Source organism: Mauremys mutica, chromosome 12, assembly GCF_020497125.1.
Source record: "Mauremys mutica isolate MM-2020 ecotype Southern chromosome 12, ASM2049712v1, whole genome shotgun sequence".
NCBI classification, from domain to species: domain Eukaryota; kingdom Metazoa; phylum Chordata; order Testudines; family Geoemydidae; genus Mauremys; species Mauremys mutica.
In genome coordinates, this window is record NC_059083.1 from 78,788,487 (window position 1) to 78,808,716 (window position 20,230).

Below are 20,230 nucleotides of genomic sequence, written 5' to 3' on the forward strand. Positions count from 1 at the left end.
GTTGTCTTGTGCAATTTCTACTGTTATCTGCTTCTGGTAGACCCAGAAATGGCACAAGAACAACATTTCTTTTGTTATTTGGCATTTCCAGTCCCTCCCAGGGGAAAAAAATGAAAAATAATATAAAATAAATTACCAAAAAAATTCTAAAAAGTCAACAAGGTTTGGTTAACAGAAAAAGTTGGCCTGATTCCTTACAATGGTTTTCTGTAATTCCATTGATTTTAGTGGAGCTATTCCTGATTGATATTATATTGGTATAAGTGACAGGAGAATTAGTCCCATTGCTAGGAGGAATGGGGGTGTTTTAAGATCAAAACAGGTTTGGATAAATGAGTTTGTTATTTTGTAGAAGACCTTTGCACACTAAGAAACTGGAATATGGAAAAAAAAATTCAAGCAAGCGGTGGCATGAAACATACTATTAAACCAGTGTAGCCTTCCAAAGGTGTGAGAGTTGTGATAAGTCCTGTTTAAACTTTACCCAGAGCTAAATACCAAATGTCAACAGGAGCTCATGCCCAAACTCTCTGATCAGGCCAGACAAACATCCAATCAGAAGCATCAATCAAAGCTGAGACATAGTGGAAGGGAGGTGGGAATGTTTAACTCTCCAATTCCCAGCTGAGCTAGCCCTCCCCAGCAGGTTATCCTCAGCCAGTTCTTTCCCCTTCATCTATTTATACAAGACACCCTGCCACATGCATCTTTTTTTTCCCCCTTCAGGTAAACATGCACACTGAGCAATAACTTCTAAATGTACATTATGTACCAAATCCACACCAATTCAAAAGGGCATCTCCAGCATACTGCGGATGCAGCATGCTTGTTTGCCTTTCCTCCAGGTCCCATCTACCTAGCAAGCATCAGGCCAGGCTCCTGAACTGACTTCCGTCCTGCCACTTTCTTGAATACTAGAAGGAAAAACATCCCCTGCCTGAATCCTTCAGCTGGAAGAGGATAATGGCCCAGGAGGAGGCGGATTGTAATAAACAGCTGCTGCTGCCTTAGCTTGCCTTCAGTGCCTGCCTCTGTCTGTGCAGACACGGCTTATACGATTAAATGCGGTTGTTAAATGATCATATTGCCGAGGGTGACGTAGTGTGTTTTGTAACAATAGCAAATACATTTCAGATCTGTTCACAATGGCAAAAGTTCCACCTGTTTTATAACCTGTCTCCTCCTAGTTTGAAGCATCTAATCAGGTTAATACATATATTCATGAACATCTTATACTTTGATCCAATCCAAAGCCTTTTGAAGTCAATGGGAATCTTTCCATTGATTTCAATGAGCTTCGGATCAGGTCCTTAAGTCCTCGAGTGACTTAACTTATTGCAAAAAAACCAGGAGTACTTGTGGCACCTTAAAGACTAACAAATTTATTTTAGCATGAGCTTTCGTGAGCTGCAGCTCACTTCAGCTGCAGCTCACGAAAGCTCATGCTAAAATAAATTTGTTAGTCTTTAAGGTGCCACAAGTACTCCTGTTTTGTTTTTTGGGGGGGTTTTTTGCGGATACAGACTAACACGGCTGCTACTCTGAAACTTAACTTATTGCGGGTTTCAGAGTAGCAGCCGTGTTAGTCTGTATCCGCCAAAAGAACAGGAGTACTTGTGGCACCTTAGAGACTAACAAATTTATTTGAGCATAAGCTTTCGTGGGCTACAGCCCACTTCATCGGATGCATAGAATGGAACATATAGTGAGGAGATATATATACACATACAGAGAGCATGAAAACTTATTACGGTCGTGTGTCAATACAGCTAGGTTTTTTATTATTGGTCTAAAGAAAGGCTAGAAAACACCATCTGTCATGGTAATGCCTTTCTTTTTTATATTTCTTTTTTCCCTTCCTCATTAGAAGCAGCATGCTCATTCGAAGCAGGCAACATGTTTCATTAATTGATGGCAAATAATCCTAAGATAAAACGTGCAATCAACTTTTTAATGAAAACATATGGTGGGGGAAATTGAAAGGGCTGAGCCTTCGAAGTGCGAGCTTTCCTTGGGAGTACTGTTATAAAAGGAGATGGAAGGCTGCGTGTAGAGGGACCGGCATGCTCTAAGAGGAGGTGCAGGTGCAGACGGGCTTCATCTACTCTCAGGAGGTAGGGCTAGGTGGGTAGATGGACCCAAGCCACAGAATTCAGATATGGACCTGTAATCCACACACCCCAAAGCCTGGTATTTCAAAGCTTGTCTAATATGCAGTTATGATGGTTTAAACTGAAGCTGTTATTTTAATCTGAATTCGTTAAACCATTGCTAACAGCTTTGTGGACACTCTTATTCCAGTTTAAACCACTCTTAGCTTAAGTCAATTAGAAACGCACTTAATCTAACCTGACAAAAGCGGCGCTTAAAATGAAATAAGAGTGTCCGTGCAGAGCTCTGCAGCCTTTAACTGGCTTAATTGAACCAGTGCCAGTTTGTGTGTAGATATGGTCTTGGGGTCCAGCCTACAGTAAAGAGAAGTCTGATCTTGGCTATGAAGCTACGTCCCCATTAACTTCAGCAGAATTACACCAGGGCGAAATCTTAAACCGCCATATTGCCGCACTCTAGACATAGTGGGCGACATCCTGCCGCACTGAAGTCGGGTTTTGTTGAAAATGGCAGTGCAGTCAGATGAGAGGGAATCTGCACCTGGCTCTGCTATGACTCAGGCCATGTCCAGACTACAGGGACTACAGCAAGGGCACCGTAGCTATACCCGCATGACCCTGTAGTGCAGATGCAGCCTGCCAAGACAGAAAGAGTTTTTCCATCATTGTAGGAACTTCACCTCCCCAATGGTTGCTAGCTCGATAGAAGCATTTGTCTGTCAATCTGGCCACCTCTGCCCTGGTGGTTAGGTCAGCATATGCTCCGGGATGTAGACTGTTCACACACCCGAGTGCCACAGCTGTGTTGCCCTGGGTCCCCCAGGGAGGCCTGGTCTGCACTTAAAATGTAGGCCAAGTCATTTTATCCCCACTGCCTGCCTCACTTTCCCTGTTCGTAAAGCTGAGAGAACAGCAAGACTCCTATTAAAAGCCAGGCACTTCGGGCCAAATCCTGGAAAACGGAGCCAAGCGTGAGCCAAAAGGAAATGCCCCAAAGGACACAGGGAGCTTTTCTTCCCAAGACCAACCCATAGAGACCATTTAACAGTTAAGAGTGGGATTTTTACAGTCTACAAGGCCCAGAAACTCAATGGCATTTAGACGCCTCACTCCCTTTGGATCTGTGCCTAAGTGACTCGGGGCACAGGAGCAATTGATTTTCAGCAGGACTTGTGCTCCCTTAAGTGCTTCTGAATATCCCACCCGAATACACTACCCTAAATGATGATGCCCTGAAAGCCAAATGCACCCACTGCCTCAACCTACTATTCCCAGCTGTGCCCGAGAAACCAGAAAAGTCTTGCAGGGAATGGTGAAAATTGGTTGATGTGGCAAGCTGCTCCCCTCCACCAGCTTTTGGCCCTGGTGAACGGGTTCTTTGTGCATGAAACAAACTACTGTGCCAGCACAACACCCGTGTACCACTTGAGTCTTTCTTAAACCCTCAGAATAAGTGGGACTTGCACAGAGCATACTCCTGGTGCTGGCCCCTAACACATTTCAGTGCCGGCAATGCAGAGAGACCCACACCTCATGGGAGCAGTACAGAATCACAAATAACATCTGATTGCCTCCCCTGAGTCTCTGGATGCCACTTGCAGTATTGCCAAACCCAACCATTCAAAAATCATGAGTCAAGCCCCCAAAATCTTGTGATTAGCTTCAAAAATCAAGAGATTTAAAATCATAATAATAGATGTGTGGTCCTTCTAAGTTAAACTCAGGTCCCATTTTCAAGCTTTTCTCCACAACCACAAGGGCTACAAACTTTCCTTTTAAAAACAACAAAAGCTGACATTCACATGACTCCAGGAGCTGGGGCCTTAAAGAAAACATCAAAGAACATGAGATGTGTGATAAAAACACAGAAGTGGGCAACACTGCACTTTTTCTACCCAGTCATTGGTGGTTGGCCCTGATCCATCAGTCATAAGAGCCTGGTTGGGGATCAGAGGTGCCGGTTGGCCCTGGTAATCTATTAACCAGAGGCACATAGAGATATTGAAAACACTTGTGTTTAAAAAAAATATATAGCACAAGTTAGCTGCCTTACACTCAAAATTGCCTTCTTCTTCCAGGAACACTTCCTAGTGTCTTTAATTCCCTGAGGGTGGCACAGAAGGGAAATTCTGGTGTGGGGAGTGAAGACAGAGGCCAAGATTTTCATAGCCAGCCTGAGCCACTATAAAGGGAAAGGCGCCCGGTACTATCTGAGAATCAAGCCCCTTAAGCTGATTCAGGTTGGGCAACACAAAAATGGAGGCACCTGAATTCACTAGCTGCTTTTGCTGGCTTGTCCGGTCGTTCATTATTAGTAACGTTGTAATATTGGCACCAGGAAAAAGCTGAGTAAGACCCTCCATCTCAAGCCTTTCTTTCCCCGGCCTCGGGCAGAGTTACAGAAAGGCACTGACAGCGTCAGACAGAAGCACAAGGCCCCTCTTGCCAAGAGGCTGTAAACCTCCCGGCTCCCGGTCTCATTTATCACCTCAGCGAAGGTCCTGTGGAATTCCACTCATTCTTCACAAGGACTTTCACCGCTCAGATCAAACAAGGGAGTGACATTCCCGGGCCAGCATGTGTAGGCGGGGAGGTGGGGGGGAAGGCTTAATCAATCCAGCAGACTTTCCCACACTTTTTTATCAGGGTTTTGACACAATAGGTCAAGGACCTTCTAATGGTGTCAAAGGTGCTTTTCTGGCCTAATAGGCATTGGCATTGACAGTGGAGATTTTTAACCTCCCTACAGGTGGTCCCTCCACCACAGTGGTGATAGGGCCACTCTATTGTGTCCTCTCTATCCCCTGAGTAGCTAACAGACATGCCATGCGGGAATACCCAAGTATTATTTGAAAGGGCATAGTATGCCCATCTGTTGGACTTCAGCTCTTAGAGCAAGTAGAACCGACTTTTTATCTGACCAGCCACCATGAGACACACCAGGGCTCCTTCTGCATTCCACACACAGGCATTGCGAGACCCTGGAACATTCTAGTGAAGAGCCATGAGTTCATGTCGACAAAAGACACTTCCAGGAAGATGGGTGGTAATTAAAGAGGTCCAATTTCCCTGTGATTCACAGTCATTTTTATGTCCCTTGTAACACCATTAATGTAAATGATGTTCCTCCTGCTGTATGAACATGTACGTGAAAAATGGTCACATTTACATTTCCCAGTTATGTTCCAAAGCACCAGCTTAAGAATCACAGCACATTTATTTAACACAAACTATACCATGGTTTCAGAGACAGGCAGTGAGGTTTTGTTTTGCAACAACAAACAAGACATTTGAGAGTATAAGGCCTATATAAATTGCTATGGACCAGATACCATGGTGAGGGGTTGACAGATATAGACGATATAGATTGGAAAGGATGGATGCTCTTAGGTGCATAATATAATCTCACTATGACCCACCCCAAAATAACTGATGGGCAAACCTTGTAAGTTTCAGAGTTAGGTTCTGGATCAGATACATTTCTAAAAATTCAGAATCTCATCTAAACATAAGGAGTCTGCAAACTTCAGCTAGGAAACTCATTACAACCAGATTTCTCACCCACTTTCTTGGACTGGTCAGATTGGAGATACATGGGAAATAGCTCAACTTATGGGTACTTGGCACTTCATTTTATACTCCCAGCTGGAATAAGGAAGCTCAGAGGTTGAGAGGGAACATGAAAAATAACTCCTGGCAGGGGGAAGGTAATCCAAAGTTTTTATGAACTTCCCAAAAGTCTGGTTTGAGTTTTGAGGGCAGTTCCACTGTGTTTCTTATTTTACCCACCTCTACCTAAAACTAAATGCCTATCAGGGACACAATCCCTGAGTGGGAGTTCTATCTGCTATTGCACTACGAATAAATAATAATAATAATGGGTTCTGGAACCTAAAGGAGAAAGTTTGCTCCACCAGCTAATAAAAGGCTGTTTTGCAACAAAACCCAATTAGAAATCCTGTCTTTATTTCACAGCGCCGGGTCGTGCAGGGTGCTAAACCCCATCAGTTTCCATGTACTAAAAAAGGAGCTGAGGGTACCTAGCAGCTCTCTGAAGCATTCAGCTCCTCACAGGATTGGACCTTAGGATCTGAATGCATTCACTGGGGTAGAAACACTGTACAGAGTGTTCTGTATCTTTTGGCAGGTTTTCACTGTTTCTTTAGTTGGGGTTAAGGATACTTATCCTCCTCATTGGCTGGAATGTCAAAGAAAATTCATAAATCTTATGTAATTTTCAGGAAGTGTGTCTCTGCAAGGAGACTGGAAATGCAACTTGCAGGCACGTCATGTTTTGTTAACATCTCAGTCAGTAGCCTGTCTTAAAGTAGCTCTGTCAGGCCAAAAAAATTGACCCGATCTAACATAAAATTAATTTGGGCCTTTAGAACTTCAAGGAGAGTAGCAAATATGATTGATTTAATTTTTTTCAGGCCTACAATAACAACCCGCTTTCTCCTCGTGATCGCAAGCACAAGCCTGCATGAAGCACTTTGCCCATCTGCTCCCGCTGAGTGGATTCAGTAAAGGGCAGTGAAATATACAGGTCTATTGCTCCTTGAAGGAGACAGCAGGAGGGGCCTTGAAAATTTCATTTTGTGGCTTGCTTGCAAGAAAGCATCACATGCAGCAATGAGAACCAGTCCAGTTTCTAATGGTTAAAGGGGAGGATGGGGAGTCAGGACTCCTGGGTTCCTTTCCCAGCTTTGCCACCCAATCATTGCATGACCGTGGACAAGTTACTAAACTTCTCTGTACCATTGCTTCCACATCTGCAAAGGGGATAAAATACACCCCTCTGGCTGACACCCTGAGAGCTAGGGACTACAAGGGTCAAACTCATGCGCTGATGGTCGGGGCCCTGGGCGCATGGGACCCAGTAACGAGTGAGTGCTGAGAGAATGTGGAGTTGGTCAACGCTACACTCGGCTGAGGCGGCAACTCATGTTTTCGGATGCCATCAGCTAGTCGAGGGACATCTACATAGAACACATCACTGGACATCAGCAATATCAGGAGGAATGAGCTGGAGTGCCGATGAGAAGCACAGTCGGGAAAGTAACTCAAATACTTTCCAGATGGACTCTTGTTTCTAAATGGACAGCCCATCTGAAATTCTCAATTACTGAGGGACAATCTTCACTCGTTGATATATTTTGCTTTCCGTCACCATCTCTCTGTATAACTTTTTTCATGAGTAAAGGACCCAAATACTTGGAAGCTAAATATCTAAACTGTATTCTTAAATTCATTCACCTAAATGTGGGTTATTGCTGATTATGCACCGTGTGTATCTTATGACTTTAAAAACAAACCTTGTATTTGTGGATAATCTAAGCACTATCCCCAGATATATAAACACTCTTTTCTCTACTTGTATATTATATAATTTTAACATTTAGCTTTAATAAATGTTTTAAATCTGTATCTCAAAGGGAACTTGTGAGGATCAATTAGGGCAAGTGTGTCTCTTGCCCTACATGTGCCCACAAAGGGGGAGTAAGGTTATTATAACTATGGAGGTTGGACAGACTGGATTCCTTAGGACCACTGTACCATTGTCCCACACAGACACAGAGGTGAGCAGGGAAAGAGCAAGCAATGGCCAGAGCCTTGGTTAAATACTTCCTCCCCCAGTGCACAGGTTAGCACACCTCAGGCAGCACAGAGTATTGATCTGTCAATACCAAATTACCTTCCTCTGCAAGCAAAGAAGGAGCCAGGAACGGAGATGATTCTTATATATCCCTGGTCTGTTCCTGGGGTGATGAAGCCACATGCTGCTCCTTACTTTTGGCCATGAGCAAAGTCACAATTTTGCCCTTAATTAAATGTTTTCAAAGTGTACTGGAATGCTCAGATAAAAGATGCTACATACATTGTACGACTCTGTCTGAATCTTCTTTGTTTGTGTGTACAGACAGCCTGCAACCTAAGTAACAAGTCAAAATTGCAGTCCACCTTGACAAGTGTCCCCATAAAGCTGTTATTTCAGGCAGTGAATTTTCCAAGTGTGGCACGGTGCTGTTTTGGCCATTGCCTTTAATAGCACTTTTAAAAAAAAATGACTACTGTTTTTAGAACAATCACCCCAAACAGCACAGTCTTGCTATTGTAAGAGGGAGCGTTCCGTTCTGGTCTTATGTTTTCAGAACAAGGTTGCCCAGCCCTGGTAATTAGCTCAGTCTGTCTCCACTGGGTTTCTCCAACTTCTCATGGAAATACACGTAAGGTTTTGAATAGATTTTTTTTCCCATAGCACTTTTCAGACTTGATGTTTCCCAAAGTGACTTACGAAGCAATGGGCTTGGTCTGTGCACTGCAAGCTCAGAAATAGCTCACACATGTCCCTGGAAACACGAGACTGTTCTAGGGGGTCAAAGAATACTTGTCAAAACCATGGCATTCTCCCAAGGAATGGAAACCCAGTAGAACATCTCATTGGCAAGCTGGTGCCTCGACGACATCGTTCTTATCCTGCACTGTGATCACCGTAACAGGGCTTCAGCTACAGATGGGAGACGCTCATCAGGTACAGGGGCCTGTGCAGATAAGCACACGTCAGCTCAGAAGCTTATCAGAACCTCTTGAGACAGAGCTAATGCAAATCTCACGAGATCAGGTTTTTCCTCACAAGATTTGCAGTGGGCAAGTAAATGAAAAATAACAGAAACAATCTTTCCAAATGGAGGCTCTTCTCTCCTCTCCCAAGACACAAGCACGTTAGCCCAAATCCTCAAAGCAATTTCGGCACCTAGCAATCAGTGGGAGTTAGGTGCCTAAACACCCTTGAGTCTCCGGAGAGCTACTGACTAAAGCTCTGATTCAGCAAAGTACTTAAGCGTGTGATCAATTTTAAGCCTGTGAGTATTCCCGTTGAGGTCAGTGGGACCATTCATGTACTTGAAGTGAAGCACCCATTTAAGTGCCTAGCGAAATCAGAGTCTAAAACAAAGCACTGTCCACCCAAACCAGATATTCAATGATACAGCACACAGAGCACCATCAAAATGAACAGTCTGGCCTTGCACCTTGGTCTTAAATCTGCATTTAGGCCACAAAAGCTCTGGCGGCATGGAATACATACATTTCAAACTGGCTAACCGTATACCTGACTAAACTTACACAACAGAATGTAAAGGAATCTTTAGGGCAGGGCAACTCCTCTCTTCTTGTCTGAGGTACGATTATTTTGCTGTTCTCTTGTAATAATGTTAACAATTATAATAATTTATACAGCACCTTTCATCTTGGAGGATCCCCAAGCACTTTAACTAAGGCTACATTTCTCAAAAGTGGCTAGTGATTTGGGGTGCCCGATTTTTTGGGTGCCCAACTTGAGACACCTTAAAGGGACCTTATTTCAGCGCTCTCTGAAAAACCAGGCCATGTGTCTGAGGCTTCCTCAATTTGGGCATCCAAGTCATTTTTGAAAATCTTGGCCAGTTTACCTGCCCAGAAATCTCTCTATCCACATGGGAAATGCAGCCATCTCTGGACTGGAATACTGCGCCTGTAACAATGCACAGCAATGTGACGGACTGTTTAGGAGAGGACGTGGAAAAGAATACCATGTCCAACTGAAACTGCAGGGGGAACTCCAGCAGAAAGGATGCAATCACCAAAACTAAGATAAACAGGACACTGGGATTAAAACAAGCCCTGTTCTTTCAAAAAGTTCCATGGGCTCTTTAAAAGACAGGAAGGAGGGTCCAGTGGTTAGAGTTAGCTAGTTGCAAGCCTGGGAGTTGGGACATACAGGTTCAATTGTCTGTTCGTCACAGATTTACCACATAACCCTGAGCAAGGCAATTAGGCCCAGATCCTCAAAAGTATTTAGGCACCTAACTCCCACTGAAAGGCCTCAGTCTCCCTGTGGCTCAGTTCCCCACCTGTAAAATGGGATAACAGCACTGCCCTGCCTTACAGGAGTGTTATGCGGGTAATGAATGAATAATTGTGACTTGCTCAGATACCATGATAATGCGGGCCTTGTAATTCCCTAAGATAGATACCAATTAGGACATCGTTTTATTATTATTTATTGGTCACTGAAAGGTGACATCTGCAAAACGCCCGCTTCACATGTGGCAATGATTCAGTGCTGACTCAGAGATGGACGCCTACGGAGCCAGCCATACAATTCCCTCCAGTACCACAGGTTTTGCTTGCAGTTCTTCCTACTTTGTTGTTTTCAGCGATTCTGCCGCGGCTGTCAGAGCTCCCCAACTGAGACCAGGAACTAGAACCTGTTCCCACCCCCAAGAAGTATTAAAGGGACAGTAGGAGGTGAATTTTCAAAGCGTGCCATCACCATTGATTGAAATAGGGTTCCAGATATAAAACCAAGCATGAGGCTTTAGAAGGAGAAGTAAAAGGGCTGACAAACCCAACATTTGCAGGGAGCTCCATACTTTCCCCCATCGCCTTCTGCACATCTGTTGCAGGTTGGTCCCAGGGATCGGTATCACTATATATTCTGCAATACCCCCAAAGACTGGTCTTAACTGTGAATTCCCTAATACCGTAGTATTGTCCTGGTCTGACTGAGGTATTGCTACACTCCAGTCAGAAGTGGGATTGCAGCTTGGTTAGCTATGTTAGCTTTGATCTAATTAGTGCAGCTAAAATTAGCAGTGAAGTTGAGGCCGCGTGGACCTCAGCACAGGCTAGGAATGTGAGAACGTACCCAGGGTTCCAGGCAGGCTTGTACCGCCTGTGCTGAAGCTCAAGTCATTGTGTCTTCCTAACGCTAGTGCGGCTATGCCTACATAAACTGTAATCCCACCTGCCAATCGCAGTGTACACATACCCTGAGAATTCACTTTCATGCGCTTCCGTGACAGCAACATTCTATTGGAACCCACCAGGAAAGGATTATCCGTGCGGGAGACAGAATTTTCCCAGAAGCGGGATCTCTCAGCCACAAGAAATAAGAATGACAGAGAAAGTACCTTGAATATATGGGTCTGGCATTTAGTTATGAAGATGAAGCCTTCTAAAATCAGGTGTTCTGATTTCTCTGAGTACGGTTTTCCAACCAGAAAACTGTACTAAGCGAGTAGATAAACTAGTTCACAGTCAAGTGGGGGTCCTACAGGATCGGTCCTGGATCTGATTCTATTCAATATCTTCATAAATGATTTTGAATAATATCACAGAAAATACACTTATAAAGTTTGTGGACGACACCACGCTGGCAGGGGTTGCAAGCACTTTGAAGGACAGGATTAGAATTCAAAATGACCTTGACAAATTGGAGAAAATGGTTTGAAATAAATAGGGTGAAATTCAGGAAGGTCAAATGCAAAGTACTACACTGCAGAAGGAATAATCGGTTGCACAAATACAAAATGGGGAATGACTGCCTAGGAAGGAGTACTGCAGAACAGGATCTGAGGGTCACAGCAGACCATAAACTAAATATGAGTCAACAATGTAATACTGTTGCAAAAAAAACAAACATCATTCTAGGATGTATTTGCAGTAGTGTTGTAAATAAGACATGAGAAATAATTCTTCCACTCAGCACTGATAATGCCTCAGCTGAAGTATTATGTCCAATTCTGGACAAATTGGAAAAAATCCAGAGGAGAGCAACAAAAATGATTAAAGGTCTATGAGGAAAGATTGAAAACACTGGGTTTGTTTAGTCTGGAGAACAGAAGACAGAGGGGAGACATGATAATAGTCTTCAAGTGCATAAAATGTTGTTTTAAAGAGGAGGGTGATAAATTGTTCTCCTTAACCACTGAAGACAGGACAAGAAATAATGGGCTTAAATTGCATCAAGGGAGATTTAAGTTAGGAAGTTATTCCTAATGTCTAACTGTCAGGGTAGTTAAGCACTGGAACAAATTAGCTAGGGAGGTTTTGGTGTCTCTGTCATTGGAGGTTTTTAAGAACAAATTAGACAAACACTTGTCAGGGATGGTCTAGCTCAGGGGTAGGCAACCTATGGCACGTGTGCTGAAGGCGGCACACGAGCTGATTTTCAGTGGCACTCACACTGCCCGGGTCCTGGCCACCGGTCCGGGGGGCTCTGCATTTTAATTTAATTTTAAATGAAGCTTCTTAAACATTTTAAAAACCTTATTTACTTTACATACAACAATAGTTTAGTTATATATTATAGACTTATAGAAAGAGACCTTCTAAAAATGTTAACATGTATGACTGGCACGCAAAACCTTAAATTAGAGTGAATAAATGAAGACTCGGCACAGCACTTCTGAAAGGTTGCCGACCCCTGGTCTAGCTAATACTTAGCCCTGCCTCAATGCAGGGGACTGAACTAGATAACTGCTCGAGGTCCCTTCCAGTCCTACATTTCTACAATTCACATACAAACAGAGACACACATAAATACGCCCCTCAGTCACATATACGCCAGCAAAACCTCTAGAAACTACTTACCTAGGTCTCCTACACGCTGTGAAGACAGATCAATCGATAGATTATGGTGACCAGATGCCCCGATTTGGGGGTATTTTTCTTATATAGGTTCCTATTACCCTCCACCCCCGTCCCGATTTTTCACACTTGCTGTCTGGTCACCCTAAGATCGATAGAGAGCCTATTATACAGTCATAGCAATCATCACCAGGCAGCTAAGTTCCCTCTAAGCTGTGCAGCCCTGCAGCCATGCCGCAGGCTATCAAGCACTGCACGGGCAGGGAGAGGCACCTCTCTTCTGGCCCTGGCCCCAGAGCTGCCATGGCTGGCGAGATGTGTCTCTCCCCCGGCCCCGGGCTGCTGCTGCAAGAGAGGGCTGGGGGGAGTCCTTTCTCCTCACTGCAGCCCCAGGGCAGCCTACATCCCAAACCCCTCATCACCAGCCCCATCCCAGAGCCCTCACCCCCAGCTGGAGCCCTCGCCACCCCACCCCCCACTCCAACCCTCTGCTCCAGGCCTGAGCCCCCTCCCGCACCTTGAACCCCTCATCTCCAGCCCCACCCGAGAGCCCTCACCCCCAGCCGGAGCCCTCGCCGCTCCCCCCCACACACACACACGCCAACCCTCTGCCCCAGGCCTGAGCCCCCTCACACTCCAAACCCCTCGGCCCCACCCCCGCCACCCCTCACCTCACTCATATTGGTGCACATAAAATTCATTCCTCACATGGACAGAAAAAAATAGAGGGAACATTGCTACATATACACTTGCAAGTTGTTTCTTTTAGGGTATGTCTACACTGCCGCTAAGTGTGCGCTGCCCAGCACAATTAGACAGACAGGCGCTAGTTCTGCTCGAACCAATGCACAAAAAATTGCCGTGTAGCCGGAGTAGCACTGACAGCAACTCAGACTAGCTGCCTGTAGCCAGGGGTCCAGGTGGGTTTGTATTCAAGCAACTGCCCACTGTGCTACCCCTGACTATGCTACTATTTTTGCATGCTAGTTCAAGCAGGGAAGCACACTACCCTTAAGTGTGAGCAACTTTTGACTCTTAGGAAGACAAACTGTTATTGTTGTTCCTTTGGGGCCAGGCAAGGTTTTGTGTAGAGGCAACTTCAGAAGAGAGGGAGCGGCTGCATTGTTTGCTCTCTGATTGGAGTCAGTTCCTGAAGCGGTGTTTCTCCCAGGCAGTGGTTATGTGCAGAGATTCCCGGGAGATGGGATTGCCCTGCATGCTGTGTGACCACCTCTGTTCTAGGTCTGACGTATGCATGAAAATAAAACAAGTTGCACTTGCATATATACACTTTATATATACCCAGACTCTGAATCACTGATTTCTCCTCTAGTGGGATGCTGACTTGCAAAACCCCAGACATCTGCTACAGCTTGGTAGAGGAGCAACGGTGGTGTCAGAGCAGGGCCCCAGTGTCAGGAGAAGGGGCAGGAATATTATTTGAACATACATTTTAATGCTCTAATAGGTATGTCCAGGTATCATTGCAAGGAGAGGTTACACCCTGGTATGAAAACCTACAAGGTAAGTAATGATTTGACAATCAGTAGTTTCTCAGTTCAGTGGAGCTGAATCTTTATGAGTATCTGCTGAAGCAGGTTCTATATTTTCTCTATCAGACTCCTACAAAGTTATTAGGATCCTGAAATAAAAGGGTGAGGAGAAAAGCAAAGGAGGGAGGGCTAAGGAACCAGAACTGGGTCCTTTCCAACCTCAATAAATGAATCTTCTCCCTTGTGGAAAACTGCTCACAAACGAATCCCAGCAGACAAACTCAGCCCTACATTATTAGTAGTCATAACTTAGTCCCATTTAGCACATCAATGAGTGCTGCTCCACACACCCCACTCTCAACTAGGTCCAACATTGGCTGAAAGGAGGTGGGGGCGAAGGGGGTAGAATGAATTTCAGATTTTGGCACCCAGGCTCCAGCTGTTCTGGTTGAGCAGCTGGGAGTGGAATCTGACTCCGGAGGAAGGGATTTACGACATGGTTTAGCAGTTTACCTCCAACGTTTGTCCCGAATTTTTACGGAGAGGTTCGAAGTCGAGCTGAGAAGTTTCTCAAGCCCTTGTCCAAGCACAGAGGTCCGTCACACAAACGCCAACCCTGCTCTTTACCTCCCCTGAGATGCTAGGAACTTCACCAGACCAGGAGAGGAATTTTTCAGTTCCCCCCCACCACCACATTCCCTCCCTCATCCTTTTTTGGCCACTGCTGCATCATGCAGTTGGCTTGTCTTGGCAGCCAACTGACAAGGTATATATGTACATACTGACCAAAATGAATGGAGTTGCTGAACTAGGTGTCAGAGTGAGACCCCTTAAAATGATGAAATACGCTCACTGCAGAGCAGAATCCAAGTCTACACAAGCCCAGCCAGAACGTCCACAGTGGAGCTCTTTTCTTCTTAAACGTTTTTGCTGTGGAACCATCCTCCAAAAAGACTCTGCTGCTTTGAATTCAGGAAATCTCATACAACTTTCCCACTGCCTTGAATTTCATCTGCTCTCGCGAGTTTTCCACTATCTTTGGCCACATCTGTTCCGGATCCTTCCCAATTCTGGATCCAGCCTGGACCCAGAAGTGTAGCAGAAGGTTCTGGTCTAGGGACTAAAATATGAGACACACACACACACATTCGGGGTAGGCTCATAGCTGAAGCTGTAGTGGGTGAATGGATGAAAGAGGATTGTACAGTGGCAGGTCATCCTGAGACCGCTTCCATTTCCTGTTCTTTCTCGTAGGTTTCTAATCGCTCCGAATCAATAGGGCATAATGCACCGAGCATCAGTACTGGATGCAAGTATCTGCAATAATTTCCACATACAAGGCACTGCATTGTGGAATGGAGCTCAGCTTCCCAGGTGGGTTGGTACACGCGCAATGCGCGCGGCTTCTTCGCTACGCGGGGGCAACTGCACTGGTTTCAGTTGGATCAGAACTAGAGATCTCTTCCTATGAATTGCAACCATCCAGCAAAATCAATGCTTGGAAAATGCCTGTGGCAGATGTTATGTTTGGACACACAAAGGTCCTGATTCTCCTCACATCTATGTTGATTTTATACAGGTATCACTGGACTGACTTCAATGGAATTGCTTGTGTTGTGATGCACAACCAGGAAATCAAGGCCATAGATTCATGTATGCACCGAAAGTTTCAGTCACTCCAAGCAATGATGTTTGCAACTCCTTTTGCTTAGCGTAGCTTAATGAATGAAAGCAGCTTAATTCTCTGCAACTATGCTGGGACTGGGAGTGAAAAAACTCCTTTGGAGTAATAAATGGAGGGGATTTGATATGGAAGGTCATTAACAGAGTAAATACAAAACACAAGGATGTAATAGTCTCTCTCCTGACCACACCCACACCCTAAACATTAGTGTATGATGCATAGAGCCAGCTATCTCCTGCTGAAGCTGGTAACAAACTACCCTCTTCGTACAGGGAGAAGCAGACCAGGTAGATATGGGCAAGCCAGCAAGCTTGGAGACAAGAAGACTCGCTTGGCTTCGGGAGTCAAACCACAAGCTGAGCCGTCGACGCTGGCCCTCCGCATATGAAAAAGGAAACGTAAATAAAGATTGCTGTGGATGGCAGAAAACGATGTGAAGGGATCCCATTGGCTTGGTTTCCCTTTGGCGTGCCCTCAGCCCTGGAAGCAGAGCTAAGCTGAAGTCCAGTTCTCAGATGGAGCCAGCCTTCAGTCGCCTTGGCTTTGCCCACCTCTAGACTGCAGGCCCCCCGCACGCTGGAATAAGGCCGAGGCAGCACATGTGTAGCCTAAAAAAACAATTGTAACAAAAGTGACGATGGTTTTAAAAAAAGAGACGAACCCACCTCTGTTTCAAAGGCTTGCGTTGTTTAGGTCAGTCTGACAAACTGTGAGACTAGCCTTCTGTGGCAGAATCTTGTAGCGAGCCTGCGGGGTCAGTGGGCAGGGCACTGGACTGGACATGCAGGCTATATTCCCGGCTCTGTCACTGACTTGCTGTGCCACCGTGGGCAAGTCACTTAGCCTCTCTCTGCCTCTGTTTCCCCTCCCACCCTTTAAGGTGCATCTACATTTGGTGTAATTCCCAGCTCGCGGAGACATACCCCCGCTAGCTCTGCTCAACCTAGTGCCTAAAAATAGCATTGCGTCCACAGCACTATGGGCGACCACTTGGGTGAGCTGCCCCGAGTACAGTCCTGCCCGACCCCCGGCTTACATACACCTCTACCTCGATATAGCTGTCCTTGGGAGCCAAAAAATCTTACCGCGTTATAGGTGAAACCGTGTTATATTGAACTTGCTTTGATCCACTGGAGTGCGCAGCCAACCCCCAACCCCCCCCCCCGGAGCACTGCTTTACCGCGTTATATCCAAATTCGTGTTATATCGGGTGGCGTTATATCAAGGTAGCGGTGTACTTGCGTAGTGAGTGCGAGCTGCCATCCATGCAGTCATGCACAACCTACTATTTTCAGACACTAACTCAAGCAGAGATAGCACAGGTACATCTATAGGAGCTGGGAATCCCACCTTCCAACTGAAATGTGGACATACCCTTAGTTTGTCTTCTTCATTTGGACTGTCAGCTCTTCAGTGCAGCGACTAGATAGCTGTACAACACCCACAGCCATGAGTCCCTGATCTCAGCGGAGGCCTCGAGGTGTTACCATAGTACAAGCAACAACTTTGAGGAGAAGCAAACAGGTCAAGAAGAGAAGAGGTCTTTCCAGTTGAAGAACCCAGCAAATAGCCCAGTAAATCTACTGAATTTCTAATGTTCCTCTTGCATTTGCTGAGTCCTAAATGGCAATGAGAGAAGTTAACAAGTTGTGCTGATCACAGGTTTGAAAGATACTAAAATGCACTTTGATTCTTTCATTTCTATTCATGGAGGAAACAGGGCCCCTGGTCGCACCTCCTTTAAAAGAAACTATTACATTTGAGAAGGCCTGAATGTTTTATTTTGTACCACTGAGATTTTGAAATCTTCTTTCAGACAAACCAAGATTCTCTGGAAACTCTGGTGCCAATGGGCCAGATCGTCAACTGCCCAGCACTCCCAACCAGGGACAGTTTCAACAGAACATAGCATCCAAGATCTCTCCAACATACTGAGTTCTTTTGAAAACCTGGCCTGGATTCTGGGTAATGAGCCCTTGTAAATATTCTGTCCATAAATCTCTTCCCTTTTATTTTTTGTAATTGTTAATTACCTCATTTCTTCAGCCTGAGGCAAAGTCTGTACTGGTGCCATTGCCAGAAGCCAAAGGGCATCGGACTTGCCTTCTGAAAATGTTCTTTGTATGGTAAACAGATATTTATAAAAGCTCAATGAGGTCCCATTAGGCCATTCAAATTAAACAATAAACTTCTGTGGCTTCTTCCACCTATACCATACACTCTCCACAGTGATTAATTCCTGACAATAACCTACCAGCAACTGTAACTCCCCATGCTGCAGAACCTACAAAAAACAGGCCAGAATCCTTAAAACAAAGAGCTTTTCTTAATGATTAAAGATTGGTCTGAAGACAGTCCCCAGTTCTGAACACTCTGGAGGATGGGGTTTGGGATCCAAACCCAGATCCAAATTTCACGACTGATCCCAAGCGCTATAAATATGGGCAAAACCAACCCCCCCCCCCCCCCAAATCCTGAAGTTTGAGCTCTGGATCTGGATCAAAACTTCGTGGTGTGGGCCTATCTCAAGTATAATTAATCAGTGTTGATTTTATTACTATTATTATTATTAGTGTTACTTTAGATAACGCCTCTGAGGTTCATGGGATGTACAGACAAGTAGCAAAACCAGGTGTTAAATTCACTGCTGGCATAGGCAGTTGTGACGCCATTGTCTTCAATGGATGGACTCAAATGACACTGATGAACGTGCCCAAGAGTTCCATGTACTCTAGGCAGGTGAAATTTACCCCTAGGCAGAGGGGGCAGTGTAGCATCTACGACACTAATTAAGCCTTTTGTTTGTTTCCTCCAGAACCTCAGGAGACATAAGTGGTATGTAGGCCTTCTGCTAGGGGATGAATTTCACCCAGTAACAGCAGGCAAGGGAGAAACACCAAATCAATTTGGTACAATAAGCATCAGCCTAAACGCTCATCGAGAACCTTGTCAGGGTTGGAATAAAATAACTGGCTAATTTTTTATCATCATTCTTAGTCTCTTTCTTGGGCCCCTCCATTTCTCAGCCTTGCCCAAAGGGAGAAGCATTGACATATCATAAGAACAGCTATTCCCACCCACACCAGAGGAAGCAAAGACTGGAAATCCCACGAGAGCCTGTTCAGGTGACACTTCCGGCCTGATTTCTAACGAAAGTCTTGCTGATCTTCCAAACTTTTAGTTGTTTATCCAAACCAAGCCTACAAACCTTTGAGATTCGCCATCACTACACAAAGAGGCAGATCCTCAGCAGATGCAAGACTTCAGTGGAGCCGCACCGATTTACAACAGCGAAGGCTCTGCCCCAGACGCTTTAGTGAACTATTTTCCTTTTCACACACTCCTTTCCTTCCATTGGAGGAGGAAAACCAACTCACTATCTCATACCACCTAGTGTTCCTTATACACAGATCCGAGTTTTCGGATTGGTCACCCGCAGGCTAAACCTACTGGAAGAGCCGATCGGGTTCCTCAATCATATTTGCAAATGAGCTCTCATTTCCTGCTTACCAGGCTACCGCAAGCATATTTTGTCTCTTTAAATCATTGTCTTCAGCTGGTGATGCGAAACAGTGAGCAGCCCTTGCTGTGGATGCTCAATGTCATCAAATTCAAGGAGCGGATAATTAATATTGAAAGGTGTGATTGCAGCCAAGCAGGCCAGCTAATCAGCTACTGATTTCTCTATAATGTCCTAGATCGTTTGGAAATCTAATCTGGAGGGGAGGGGGAAGGGGAGACTGCCGGGAATTAGAGTGGAAATGCAGTATCCCTTTTCAAATATAAACACTGCAAAATTATGCCAGCAAGTCGGTCCCTCCTTATTCATTGGGCTATTCTCAAGCTATGGAAGTTAGACAGGCATTTCCTCCAGAGCCGCCTTCTATTGAGTCAAATGAGACCTTCCAAGAGGTCTACATTAGCCATTGGATCTGAAGAAGTCTTCTTATGTCATATTCACATCTGCTTTGACAACACTGTGACCGGCTGGGCATTCGTTATAAGTAATAAATAGCGGCACTTATGCCTCCATCGCCATAAAAAATGGGACCATGTACAAGTACATCCATGTACCCACCACAGAGCTATCCGATGGCTGTAACTTTAAGTATAGACTATGCCAAATTAAGGTACTCTATTGATTTATAGTGCTTGGGGATTCCGCTACATTCAATGGAATATATTGTCTGATATGTGAACATTGCAAAAACGTTATGGTAATTTACTTGGGTGATTACCTTATGCTCATGTGTCCCACAGTAAAACTGATACTTTAAAACGCTAAATACATTCAAGCCTACTTGCCCTGGTGACTCAAAGATATTTCCCACTTCAGCTGTAGGACAATTCCCAACGATGTTATAAAAGGACTAGAATGATGCAGCTGTACTGGTGCTTTTCAGGTTTCCTGTTAATCTTTCATTACCTCTAAGAACATGCATATTTCCTAGCTTTAGTTTTCTTCTGTGGCTAACTATAGAACTTCATAGGGATGAAACCAACAGAAATGTAGCAGGATTCTGTAGAAC